Below are 14,475 nucleotides of genomic sequence, written 5' to 3' on the forward strand. Positions count from 1 at the left end.
AAATTGAAGGTTCTAGTTGCTTCCTTAAGGGTCAAAAGTGATAAAGGGGCAATCATCTCCCCACCCCCCTTTTATCCAAATGTATCCAGTTAAAATTTGACATATCTATTTTGTCCAAAATAGTCCAATGGTCCGCCCTGCAAAAAGTGGGTTTGGCATGGTAGCCATGCTACCTGGCAGTTTTTCTAGGCTAAAAAAATTCTTAGGTATATTTTTTTAGAAAATGCTATTGCTTCCACTATCCCCAAATTTGTTGTCAACTTATGGAATTTTATCTCAATGATAAATACTAAATGGAAATTAAAGAAAGAACCATTGTCTGTTGGGGGTGAGGCATCACAGATACACTGATCTTAACAAATTTTAAACAAATTGGCTTTTTCATAATTTCAAGCAGTTTTTACAAGGTGGGGGTCTAAGACGAGCAATGAGGGTTGGTGCCATCCTGCCATCACTGTTTAACTTCCCTCTATCATAATCCTGAAAGCTTTAATTTAACGTCCTGAGCTAGTTACTTATACACCCTTTTTACAAACATCATGAAGATAAGGTGGCTTAATGCTGTTAAATACTTCATCCAAATTTTTCTGAAATTACACTCTAAAGTGCTTGCAGTGACTGTCACAAGAAGAATGATTGCAAGTAGTTGAGTTGTTTATATAGGAGCAGTAGTAGGGAGCCTGAAAGTTTCATGTTTACACCCTTACTTGCTCCTAAGATACTGCAGAGGCCTTTTTGATAAAAAAAAGAAAAGAAAGAAGGCCTGATTCTCCGTGCCAGGCTACACCAAAATGTACGAACTATCAAGGCAATCATGTGCCGTTTTCATTGAAACACCAAATTCTTCGTGAACTTCTGTTGAAACGGTCATCTTATACAAGAAAATGGGTGCTAAGACTAACTTCACTATACGCTCATTCAATATCAACGGTACAAAGGATAGACGTTTCTTTAGGACCAAAATTAGAAAATTCTAATGTTTTATTCCTCCAGGAGCATCTCCTACCTTTAGTGAGCCTAAACTCCCTACAGATAAGTAACGAACATTTAGTTTTTTTCTAAAAGTGCGAACAAAGCCTCTGGTAGACCATCAGGTGGCCTAGCATGTTTAATAAAAAAAGACACTGTTTTCACCACACACTTTATGTTATCACAGGAGTGATTGTTATATTGTTGTTCGTCTTGCAAACCTTGTCCTCATTAATCTTTATCTCTCCTGCAACCAGAAATCCCTCCAAAGTTTAACAAAACTTACAAAGTCCTACGCATTAATAAAAAGTCTTCTGAATGGCATTGAGAGTAATTGACTGGACTTGTTATTAATCGGTGATATGGACTGTAATATTAACTATTCATCAGTGCAAACTGAGCTTCTTTTAGATTCACTACCGAATAGTTACAGAATTTTGAAGAAAGATGCCTCCCATTCCTATATCCATAATAGTTGCGCACTTTCAGACACTGACCATTGTATCGCTTCTTCTGGTCTCAGCTGTGGCGAAGTCCATGTTGATCAGGATGAGCGTGATTATGACCACTTCCCCCTATCCCTCACTGTTACCCTTAATGCTACTGCTGAGACGAACCTTCGTCCTAATTCTAGAAAATGGATTTCTAAAAGAGAATGGAACAAAGCTGACTGGCCTTTTTATTTTTCTACGCTTGTTAGCCTTCTATTAAGGATTAAAGTCCCTTTTAATCTGTTGTGTACAAGCGTTGGGTCCCCACAAGCCAGAGTTCAGCTTGATATTTATTATAGCCACATTTTATTGTGCTTAAAGAGGTCTGAAGAGGTAGCTTTTCCCCTGTGTCGCTTTTGAGCCCAGACAAGATGCTCAATTTGAAAGAATGATCCAGAGCTCAAAACGTCAACTTATGGAATTTTGTTGAGTTCTACCTTTGTTGAGTAATACCTGGTGGCAATTTTGAATTATGTGGAAAGGATTTTAAATTGTGCAAGTTCCTTATTGTTACTTTGACACTTCTTCACTTTGATATTCTTACAATACTAATTTTTATACTTTTATGAAGCTTTGGTTTTGAAAAAAATTTGACTTTGAAATAGAAAATACTGGAAAAATTGAAACGTTGGCGACCAAAACACTGAAATTAATTTACAGAAAAAACCTTCCAAAAAGAGAAGCTAAGGTAATATTAAACTTACAATCAGTAGAAATAAATTCTTATGTCTATTCAACCTGAAAACCACCAGAAATTACTATCAATGAATAAATGAAACCCAGAACAAACCATTGTTAAATAAACAATCATAGCAAATTAAAATACAACAGGTACTAATATAAATGAATAAGTTAATCTAAAAAAAAGTAAATTTACTTGAATATACAAATCAAACTTAAAACAAACAAACATCACTAACAAAGTATTTGGCTACAACCCCGTTCCCTACCTGTAAATGTCTGAAGCTTACTGTGTTGTTGGCACTTTAAACAAAATCGTATAAATAATAGCAGTCATGAAAAGCACTAAGAAAATTAAACTGAATGTTTGATTCATAATGATAATAATTGCTGAAAGCTCATCCACTCAGGATTTTATTTCAATGTAATTTTTATTTTTAATGGTGCAATAGGTACAAAAGAAAATATTAAAATATAATTCATTTCCAGTAAAATATCGATTATGTAGTAGACACTGGATTTTTACTGTTAGAAAAGAAGGCAGAAACCAAATTCAAGTTTGTTGTGAAGATTATATGTGGCTTGAACAATTTTGGAAAGAACTAATAAAATTAAGCAGAACGTATGATGTATAATAATATTAATTGCTGAGAATTCATCGCTGCAAGATTTTTTTGCATCCATTTTCAATGCTGTAATAGGTGCAAAAGAAAATATCTGCAATACAATTCAATTTGAGTAGCACTCCAATGATACAGTAGGCTTCGGAATCTTATAGTTAGCGACAGGACAAAAGCCAAACTCATGTTTCTAGGTGATGGTTGTTTGTTTCAAGCTTATTCTAATTTAATTTTTCCCAGAGGCACTTCATAAGGAAGTGTGATCATAAAACTTCAGAGGGGGCTCACTCAATTAGAAATTGCAAAATCTAGTGCCCTATTTAAAAGTAAAAAAGGATTAGAAGGCAACAAATCCCCCTCCAAAGTAATTTTTACCCCAAACAAATTGAGTCATCATTTTGAGATAGAATTTTTTTTAATAAGCAAAAGGTCACATAACAAACCCACCACCCAGTTGTAAATGTTGTAATTTATGCCCCAGTGACATAAGGTTTTTTCGGAAGGCGTGGCTATATGAACTTTGAAGGATTCTCATTTGATTAGAAATTGAAAGTTCTATTCCCCTTTTACAGAGTCAAAAGTGATCAGAGAGGCAACTAGCAACCCAACTCCAACCCCCCCCCCCCAAAAAAAAAAACCACTTTGCCCCAAATACATCCAATCGAAACTTTGAGACTGCCATTTTGTTAAAAATAGTCTAAATATCATATAAACATACCTCCAGGGTTGACAAAAAAAGAGCCAGGGGGTAAGGATTTTAAGTTAAAATATAAGGTTTTTGTTGAATGGGTGGTTGAATAAACTTTGAAAGAGACTCATTTGGATGGAAATAGAAATTTGTATTTCTCTTTTTAAGTCAAAAGTGGTAGTGGGCAACTAGCCCCCCCCCTCCCATGCCTTCTTTTCCCCTAGTATATCTTATTAAAACATTCAGATTGTCATTTTGACCAAAATAGTACAATGATCATATAACAATGTCTCAAATGTTGACACAAAACCTTAAGCCCCAAGACAAGAGTTGTACATTACGGCTAAGGGAAACGTAAGGTTTTAAGGAAAGGTTGTTTGGATAAATTTTGGAAGAGGGTCATTCAATCAGATATTGAAAGCTCTAGGCAAAACTGAGTCAAAAGTTGTTCAAAAAATCCTAAAATTCACCATAATACCCTTGTCTTTTTTGTTACACTATAGATTCAACATCCACCCCCCTTTCTCAGTGATAAATACTAAATGGAAATTAAAGAATGAACCATGGTTTGTTGGGGGTGAGGCATCACAGATATACTGATCTGAGTGATAAGATTTTTTTTTTACTATTTTGAACAAATTGGCTTTTTCATAATTTCAAGCAGTTTTTACCAGGTGGGGGTCTAAGACGAGCAATGAGGGTTGGTGCCCTCCTTCCATCACTGTTTAACTTCCCTCTATCTCAACCTTGAAAGCTTTAATTTAATGTCATGAGCTAATTACTTATACACCCTTTTTACAAACATCATGAAGATAAGGTGGCTTAATGCTGTTAAATATTTCATCCAAATTTTCCTGAAATTACACTCTAAAGTGCTTGCAGTGACTGTCACAAGAAGAATGATTGCAAGTAGTTGAGTTGTATATATAGGCGCAGTAGTAGGGAGCCTGAAAGTTTCATGTTTACACCCTTACTTGCTCCTAAGATTCTGCACAGGCCTTTATTGAAAAAAAAAGAAGAAAGAAGGCCTGATTCTCCGTGCCAGGCTACACCAAAATGTACGAGCTATCAAGGCAATCATGTGCCATTTTCATTGAAACACCGAATTCTTCGTGAACTTCTGTTGAAACAGTCATGTTATACAAGAAAATGGGTGCTACGACTAACTTCACTATACGCTCATTCAATATTAACGGTACAAAGGATAGACGTTTCTTTAGATCCAAAATTAGAAAATTCTAATGTTTTATTCCTCCAGGAGCATCTCCTACCTTTAGTGAGCCTAAACTCCCTACAGATAAGTAACGAACATATAGTTTTTTCTAAAAGTGCACACAAAACCTCTGGTAGACCATCAGGTGGCCTAGCATGTTTAATAAAAAAAAGACACTGTTTTCACCACACACTTTATGTTATCACAGGAGTGATTGTTATATTGCTATTCGTCTTGCAAACCTTGTTCTCATTAATCTTTATCTCGCCTGCAACCAGAAATCCCTACAAAGTTTAGCAAAATTTACAAAATCTTGCGCATTAATAAAAAGTCTTCTGAATGGCATTGAGAGTAATGGACTGGACTTGTTATTAATTGGTGATATGAACTGTAATATTAACTCTTCATCAGTGCAGACTGACCTTCTTTTAGATTCACTACCGAATAGTTACAGAATTTTGAAGAAAGATGCCTCCCATTCCTATACCCATAATAGTTGTGCATTTTAGACACTGACCATTGTATTGCTTCTTCTGGTCTCATCTGTGGCGAAGTTCATGTTGATCAGGATGAGCGTGCTGAGAAGAACCTTCGTCCTAATTCTAGAAAATGGATTTCTAAAAGAGAATGGAACAAAGCTGACTGGCCTTTTTATTTTTCTACGCTTGTTAGCCTTCTATCAACGATTAAAGTCCCTTTTAATCTGTTGTGTACAAGCGTTGGGTCCTCACAAGCCAGAATTCAGCTTGATATTTATTATAGCTACATTTTATTGTGCTTAAAGAGGTCTGAAGAGGTAGCTTTTCCCCTGTGTCGCTTTTGAGCTCAGACAAGATGCCCAATTTGAAAGAATGATCCAGAGCTCAAAACTATTAAAAATCGGGCTAAATTGTGGTTAAAAATATGGATAGCTTGCGGCCGCCCCCTAAGGGGTAATGCAGTCAATATAAAACAATGAACAAAGCTTGATTTTGAATTCTATCTTTTAAGAGTTAGGTATAATGCTGCTGAATTTCCTAAGACTCCTAGCCAGTGGAAAAAAGTGATTAATGTTGCGAAGTTCAATAGATCACCAACAGCCGACCGAATCCCTAATGTATCATGGATCAACCGTTATAATAAGATTTTCGATACATTGATATATACGGTTCATTCTCGTTTTGCCAACCTCTGTTCTAATCTGTTGCCTAAGAAAATGAGTCAAGGTCATGTTCCTCCTGTTTGTGTAGACCATGTCAAAAGAAGTGTGGAGAGACTTAAATCGAAATTTTATGATATAGACGACATCAGTGCTTTTCACCTCAATACTGATTCGGAGGAATTAGTTTATCACTTGCAGTTACTTTTTCAGATGTGTTTATGCACTTCTTTTGTCCCTAATTCTTTTTTAGTTGGTAACATTACGTCAATTTTGAAACGTGGTAAGTATCCAACTAGTTGCGCTTTGTATAGGCCTATTACGGTTGCTTGTACTTTAAGTAAAGTATTTGAATATGTTTTGCTCCCTGATCTCCTGGCTAAAGTAGATTGTATGTTTAATCAGTTTGGCTTCAAGCCGTATTCAGGATACCAACATGATCATTGAGCTACAGCTTCACTATTACTCCAAGCACATAAAAATGGTTTTCAGGTCCATTTTTGTGCACTCGATGTTTCAAAAGCATTCGATTCAATATGCCATGGCCAACTTTGTATTCTTTAATCCAACTTGGTGCTAATGTGTCTATTACATCAACTCTTCGTTTTAGGTATGCTCATTCATATGTTGACACAAGTCAAGTGACACCTATGTTGGTAGTATCCCTATCCATTCTGGTCTTAGGCAAGGAGGAGTCCTATCCCCTTATCTTGTTCATGCTTTTTATTCTGTTTTGCCATGTACTAATCCATCATGTTTCTTAGGCCTAACTAATCTTTTGTATATTGCATATACAGATGATTTACTTTTGGCCAGCCACACTATATTTAGCCTAATTAAGCAAACTCAGCTTGTTTCTAAGTCTTTTGAGGAGATCAGCCTCAAATTTAATGCTGAAAATGTAAATATTTAGTTTTTAATGCTCAACACCAAAGTAGTGATCTTGCTTGTGGTTCTTTTTCAGTTAAGCTTGTTTCTTTGATTTGGTTGCTTGGTATTAGTGTTTGTTCATTTTTTGGCTTTTAGATCTTGTGGGCTTAATGATATTAAAATTAAGTTAAAATTGAGTACAGAAAAATTGTCCCAAACCAAGGCAGATTGTCACAAAAGGCTTTATCCAGACTTTATTCTACATACTGCAATCACTCTATGTTGTTTCTTTCCATCTCCCGCTTTCTTATAGAAATTGGAAGATTATTAGAAAGTTTTGAGCCACTGATATCGTATTTGTTTATAAAAAAAAAACTCTATGCTAGATTAGGTGCTGAGGCCTGTCAACGCTTGGGTCCTTACCACCCTTTGATTAGACTTTATTGTTTGTATTGTCTGAATAATTTTAGTTTTCTTTCCTTATTGTTTTTACTCTGCTTAAATTGTCAAAACAAGTGGGTAACAAATAAATTATTATCAATTATTATAACCCAGATGCAGACATAATCATTTTGTTGAGTTTAAGACACTTCTCAATGTTCATTGAAATTCTTCATTGATATTTTAACCCTTTTTGGACAAACCAAGGGTCTAATACCCCCTCCCTTTCTAATGCATGAATATTATGCAGGGAAAATATCCAAACTATGCATGGAAACCATTTAAAAAATGTATAGTTTATAATCCTTGCCCTAGAGGATGTGGAGGGCATGGCATCATGGAGATATAGTTAAGAGATTTCCTCATTATCTTGAACAAACTGGCATTTTCGAAATTTGTATCAAAGTTCAACAGAGATGGAGGGTTATTGCCAACAGGGTTGTTGGTGAAACAATAAGGATGGTTGTTGCCCCCTTCCCCTCAATCCCTTTCCAGCATCGTTTTCAACAAGGCCTGAACGTTTTTTATGCCCTTGGCCTTCCCTGAGCTATTGCTCATTGAAAATTTTGACAATCTGGATGCATATAATATGTTTTGATGGTGATCAGTAACCTTTTCAAAATTTTCCAGGAAACATTCTCAATTAGAAGTAGTCACAGTGTCAAGTAAATGTAGTTAAAATAAAGAGTAGTCATGGCTGTTGTAGTAGCAGTAGAAAGGGGCCTGAGGAGTTTCAGTTAAAAACCCCTAACCACTACTAAGGTATTACAGATATGCCTTTTTTCTAAACAGGATGTACATAGTGTCTTTTAGTCTAGTTCCAAGAATATCCCTCAACATTCACTAAAGCTTCACATTTACACCCTTGCTCTAATGGGACACAACCAGTTAGGAATATTCCCCCAGTTTCTAATGATAAATACTGCATGTAAACAATCAAAATTGTACAACTTTTAAACTGTTAAATGATTTAATTAAAATGAGCACCATCTTTTTGTCAATATTTTACCAACTATATTCACATTCTATTTTTGACTAATTTTTTATTTAATTTACTTCAACCTCCACTTGACTAAAAGCTAGTGTTGAGAATAGGACAAAGTTCTTCACATGTATCCACTTTTTACCATTTAAGCAATTTCATCTTTTGAAATCAGGTGAAAACTTAAACTCTGCTATTCAAATTTCAAATAGTCGACTAAATGACACCCTCCTAAACCTATTTGTAGTCACCAGAGGATAAATGCCTATATTTCTTTACACTTTGTTCTCTTCTACATAGCTAATTTTCAGTGATTTTATGGTCTAGCCTTAATGCATTAATTAGAAATTAACTCAAGCTCTACATAAATAGTAAATTGAATGAGTCCAAAAAAATACAATAATTACAAAAACGAAGGAGAACCTTGCAATGCTGCTTGTTCCTACTACAAAATTAAGATCCAACAGATGTTTGAAAAGAAACCAAAAATACTAGTATTCAGATTTTGCCTGGTATTCTTACCTCCAGTGACCTAAGTCTTCTGCATTGTCTTCTCAATTACCAACTGAGTATCTTCCCTGTTCTATTTCCTTTATTTCTTGTATAGAAATTAAAAAGGAATTTGGAAGCAAAGAATAACAAGTGTCAGAGTTCTGCAGATCCTATTTTCTCTTATTAGTGCCTTCAATGTTTCCCTTTCAATGCCCTTGTTGGTTTTTTTACAGTGAGATTGCCAGTTCCTTTTCTATATTTGTGGATACAGGGTTTGATAGCTCCCTTAAAAAAGAAAGAGCAAAACCCTGGTTTTGAAAGTGTTTGCCTTATTTCTCTCACATGTATTCTTAAGACTGTATGAAAAGTTCTTTCCAGACTGGCTTAAGGAACATATCCAACCTCTAAGTAATATGAGGCAATTCAATAGCCTTGATTCCACTTAAGCTTCCTATGTCCTGTTTATCATTGGACAAAACTCTTCAAAAACCAAACACTTGGCTTAGTTTAATTTCTATTGATATCCAAAAATCATTTGATCTTATTTATTATAATAAACAAGAAAAGAACCTGACAGAACAAGATCTTTTGACTTATTCAGTGACAAGAAACAAAACTTGTCACTAACCTTAACAGTGATTCTTAATATTCAAATAATATTGATTTGTGGAAGGCTGTCTCCTTCTTATCAATTAGATCACAAGCAGTTAAGCATCTTAATCAATATGGTGATCCTCTTCCTGTCCAGTGGAATATCACAAAGTACTACCTTAAGCTCTTTCCTTCTCTCAGTCACAATTAACAGACTGTTTAAGGAATTTCCTGACAGCATTAAATTTTTCAGTTACCTTTGTCATTGTGTAAACTTGCTAAAAGAATTTAATGAGCATCCCAATGAGCATACTTGATGTCATGGCATAAAACTGATGTCTTGTTTTTGCCCATGAAGAGTAAAGCCATGCAAGTCCATGATTATACATTTTTTTTTTTAGTTCCCACCTCATTTTCTTAGTCTGATTCTCTTTGAATTTGAGTTTTCCTTTAAATTACTTGGTGTCACAATTTATTCTAGTTTAAATGGAGTGTGCATGCTAGAATTATCCTTCATAATGCTACTGAACCTATCTGTCTCCTCAAGCTTTTAAAGTGATTTGACAAGCCCCACAATCTTTAAGAATCTGTACTTCCTTTGTCTGCCTCCTTTCCAAATATGGTTTTTCCACTTTGGCATCCTAGCACCTCCAGCAAAGAATGACAAAAAACTGAATTAGTACAAAAGAGCCTTGCATATAATTATTAAAAAAGTATAGCTCCATATCCTTTTCTTCTATAAAAGCTAAGTTAAAAGCTCTCAAACACAGCAGAGGCATTTTGTGTCTCCAATTTTTTGTAAATTCAACAAAAATCTAAGGCATACAATTAACTTTCATGATAAAACACTCCCTACCAGAATTTCACCCTCCATGAGGTATTTTACAGCTTTGTCTCCTCTGAATTTTGGATCTCTAGTCATGAAAAACCTTTTTCCCTTTCATTACAGAAAAAAGAATCAAGACATACTGCTAGTTTTTCTTTTATTATTTGGTACTGGTGATGAACAAGTTTTGTTTTTGGTTGCTGGTCAACCCCCTCCCCTTTATTCTTTATATTTTTATATCTGGTTTTATCTTTTTGAATTTGTTATGATATCTTCCAGTTTTATTCACTGACTAAAAATGATTTTTCATTATGGTTATTCTAATTTTAGCATTTTTATTCACAATAAAGGTGCTAGTGAGTAGGAAATACGTTAAAAAAACAATTTTTTTGTCATAATATGCATAATAATTGAAGTTAACTCATTTTGACAGCAGCTCTTCTATACTTTATCCTCAACATCCATAATGTGCAAATATATAGCCTAAATTATACATTGCCCATGCATTAGGCCAATGTATCTATTTTGTTTCAACTGGTGTACCTATAAATTGAACCATAATTGTAACCTATCTTGGGATATTGATTGTAGGATATTTAAGGCATCTGTTGATATCTTAAAGAAAAGAAACATTGTTTAGTGATTATTGAAGAATGAAGAAGTCAATATAAAAGGAGAGGACTTACATACAGATTTTGTTTGTGCAGGAGTGAGTAGGAAGAGCTGTATTGGTACTGACTGGCCTAGTGGCCTTAAACTACTGGGGACATAATGTATTATTGTATATAATAGTGTATGTTCACTGTTTACTGACTGGAGGAGAATAGTGCTTTCAGTGGCTAGTCTGTCCAATGAAGGAGTCAAATAGGTAAAAGAACTTGATGATAGTCCATATACTTTTCTACAGTTTTTGGAAATAGAACCAGAAAACAACTGTAATAGGTGGTGGTATGTATGAAAAACATAGGCTATAATCTGGTCAGTATATTTCTATATTGGGAGAGGGATAAGTTAGGTGGTAATGGCGCTGCTCTTGCCTTGAAGCATCTCTTTTGACAGAATCCTGGCTTTAGAGTGATACCAGGATTAAAAAAAAAGGAATATTATGCTATGATAGTCTACTCCTTTTATATTTTTGATATGATTCCTTCTGGGATACTTCCTATCTTGAATACTACCACATTTAGACTCTAGAGCTAATTCTAAGAAGTTTTGGTATTCCAAAGTTCCATGTTCAAAAACTAACTTAGCTATGCCTAGCCTAATTTCCATTAGACTAGGAGATAAATGTAGCCTAGACCTTTATGGAATTACCGAGATGGTGGTCAAAATAATTGACCTATATATTATTTTACGCAAATTTTAGTCCAAACAAATCACAAGTCATAAAAGATAATATACCATTTAACCTAAAATGAATTATTTATTTTTATTTCCCTTTCTCCCTAAAACAGCTAATATAGTAAATTTTTTTATAGGTAGCAGTAGAAATCGAAATAAAATAGGCCACATTTTTTAGATAGCACTGTTGCATTTGTTGCACATATTGATCGTTGTTAAGTGTCAAATGCCACATCAAGTACCACCTGGAGGTCCTTACCAAGGGGGGAAACACTGAATTTTGACACCAGTACCACCAGCTATGATTTAAGTAAAAAATTAGAGGGTTTTTATTCAAAAGACGAAAATTTATCCTCACCCTTCTCTGTATTTTGAAAACTATCTTTGGCAGGCCCCGTCAAAAGCCCGTGAATGGACGCCATTTTGCAGGATTATCAATAAAAACATTAAGTGTCAGATATACTAACTCATAGAAACTTTATAAATACACAGGTTTGTTCGTTTTTATTAAAGCTGATGATTAATGATATTTATTTAATCTAGGTATGTTAATATCCGTGGAAAAACAAAATTTTAATTAAAATTAGGGAACAACATCAAAATTATGGACGAACTGCAATGATTCAGATATGAAAGGTTTAACCCTTCTTCAATAGTTGGCCCTTGACGCCAAAGTTTTTACTGCTTAAAAAAACTTCTCAGATGCTTTAGACAAAGTTTTAAAAGAAGAACATTGTGGTTTTAGAAAAGGAAGAGGATGTGTCGACCAAATTGTCATTCTTAGCTTAATAATTGAGAAGTGCCTGAGCTGTCAAACACCTTTAGTCCTTAATTTTATAGATTATGAGCAAGTGTTCGATTGTGTTGATTGATGAACTTTAGCAAAGGTTTTATCCTTGTATGGTATACCAGACAAATACATTAGACTGATTAGTGCTACGTACGAGAATAACACTGCTGTGGGAAAATATTTATCAGGTGGGCAGCTTCACTGACCTCGGTAGTATTATTAGTAAAGATGGTAGCAGCAGTGAGGATGTTAAAAGTAGAATAGCCAAGGCTCAGGGTGTTTTTCACAGTTAAAAAACAATTTTCGAATAATAGGAAGACCGATCTGTAAACCAAGATTAGAATCTTAGAATCCAAATTGATGACAATGGTCAAATATGGCTCTGATGCATGGGCGCTCCAAAAAGTGGATGAAGATATGCTAGATGTTTTCCAGAGAAATTTCGAAAAAGTGGACTGACCTTATTTTAAACAGTAGGCTGTACGACAATTTTATTTCGATCCGGCTTTCTAGGGCTATAGCAAAATAACGGTTAAGATGGCTAGGGCACGTTATATGGATGAAGAATGACGGATTGTTGAAGATTCTTCTTCTCAGACAACTGTCTAGGGTTAGACAGAAAGCAGGTCGTCCTCCTCTTGGGTGGGAGGACGTCATAAAGACAGATTTAAAGGAAATGGGAACTTTCTGGGAGGGTATAAAAAAAGACGCTTTGCGTAGAAGAGCTTGCGTAGCTATATTGACCTCAGGTGGCTTGGCGCTGTGGTGAGTTGTTAGTAGTAGCTGTAGTATTCCAATGTTGACTAATTTGTAATCTTTTTAAGTTTTTTAACTACTTCTGAGTATCATTTAAAATTTTTTTTTTATTAAATTTCTAATCTTTTTTCGAAATTCGCTAGGAGATCTGTTCACCCCCCCCCCCCCCCCCTGTCAAAACATTTTCCCCACAAAATAACTCCTGGTGTCAGTAATTCTGGTTTGGAAAATTTTTCCCCGTAAAGTTCCCCCTGACAAACTCCACCCAGAAAATGATCATTGATTTCATTAGAAAAAAACGTTTTGATTCTCTCCACATGAAAATTTTAGCTGAAGACAATTAAAAAGAATTCTGTATATGAATTTTTGATAGTTCCCCCTAGAAATTTTCATTCCCATATAAAGTTCTCCCCAGGGAAAACACCCTCTCCCCTTCATTCAGAAAATTCCACCTTTGAAAGCATCCATGGACAAATTTCATAACTTTGAGCTCTTTTCACAGGGGCCATTGGGGTTAAGTCATGCCAAAAATGTCAAATATGGAATTTTTTCAGTACTCTGAATCAAACGGTTATCTCGAATTTTTATTGGAATTTTAGGAAATAAAATAAAGCCTGGAGGGAGTACTACTTGATCTGTTAGCTTGTTGGTCACTTGAAAAGGTAAAAAGAACTTATAACTTTCAAGCAAATAAGCCATTTGAGCCTATAAATAAGTAATATTGGTCTGACACAATTATTCTAAGGAAAAGACCCCATCCATGAGTTTTCTACTAACGAAACACACACAATTCTCAAAACACACAAAATTGTAGATAGTTGCTTGACAGCTTACTAGTAGCGTTTTCTCATATGTTGAGTCTCCTGGTGAGATTTTTATAAAGACCGAGTTTCGGTTACTTCGCTTCAGTTAATGAGTTTCGGCCGAGTTACAGTTGGTTGCCATGAAACTATTTATTCTTATTATAAATTTTGCTGTATACAAAAGCTGCAATTCAGAAATAGTTTACCTTTTTTCTTTAATTTGTCATTATTAGCGGAACTAATTGTTTTAATCGTTAATCAGGCAGATTAGAAACAGAAGCTCCTGGCAAGTAACCTTCAAAATTTTGCAATTTCTGCAGTTCTTCATTCAGTAGTAATATTCTGTATAATTTGCCCGTTTTCTATTAGATATGTCACACTTTAAAACTTTAAGTTAAAACTTTGCGCACATACCTGATTAAAGTTACTTATTTATATACAAAAAAATTCATAGCCTGATTAAAATATCACGTGAGAAACAGAAGTTCCTGGCAAGCAGGGTCCAAAATTTTGCAATTTCTGCAGTTCTTCATTCAATAGCTAATATTCTGTATAATTTGCCTGTTTTTTATTAGATGTGTCTGATTTTCAAACCCTAGGCAAAAATTTTACACATGTATAATTTCAATGTTATATGGAAAAAATGTATTTATATGGAAAAAACTCATCACCTCATTAAGATATCAGAACAAAAGTCAATTCTACTAAGCAAGTGATTTTGCAAAATCCAATTTAAAAGTACATTCACATACTCTATGGATAGAGGAAAGAGAGATTTCTAAT

Source organism: Artemia franciscana, chromosome 16 (assembly GCF_032884065.1).
Source record: "Artemia franciscana chromosome 16, ASM3288406v1, whole genome shotgun sequence".
In the NCBI taxonomy this organism is placed as follows: Eukaryota; Metazoa; Arthropoda; class Branchiopoda; order Anostraca; family Artemiidae; genus Artemia; species Artemia franciscana.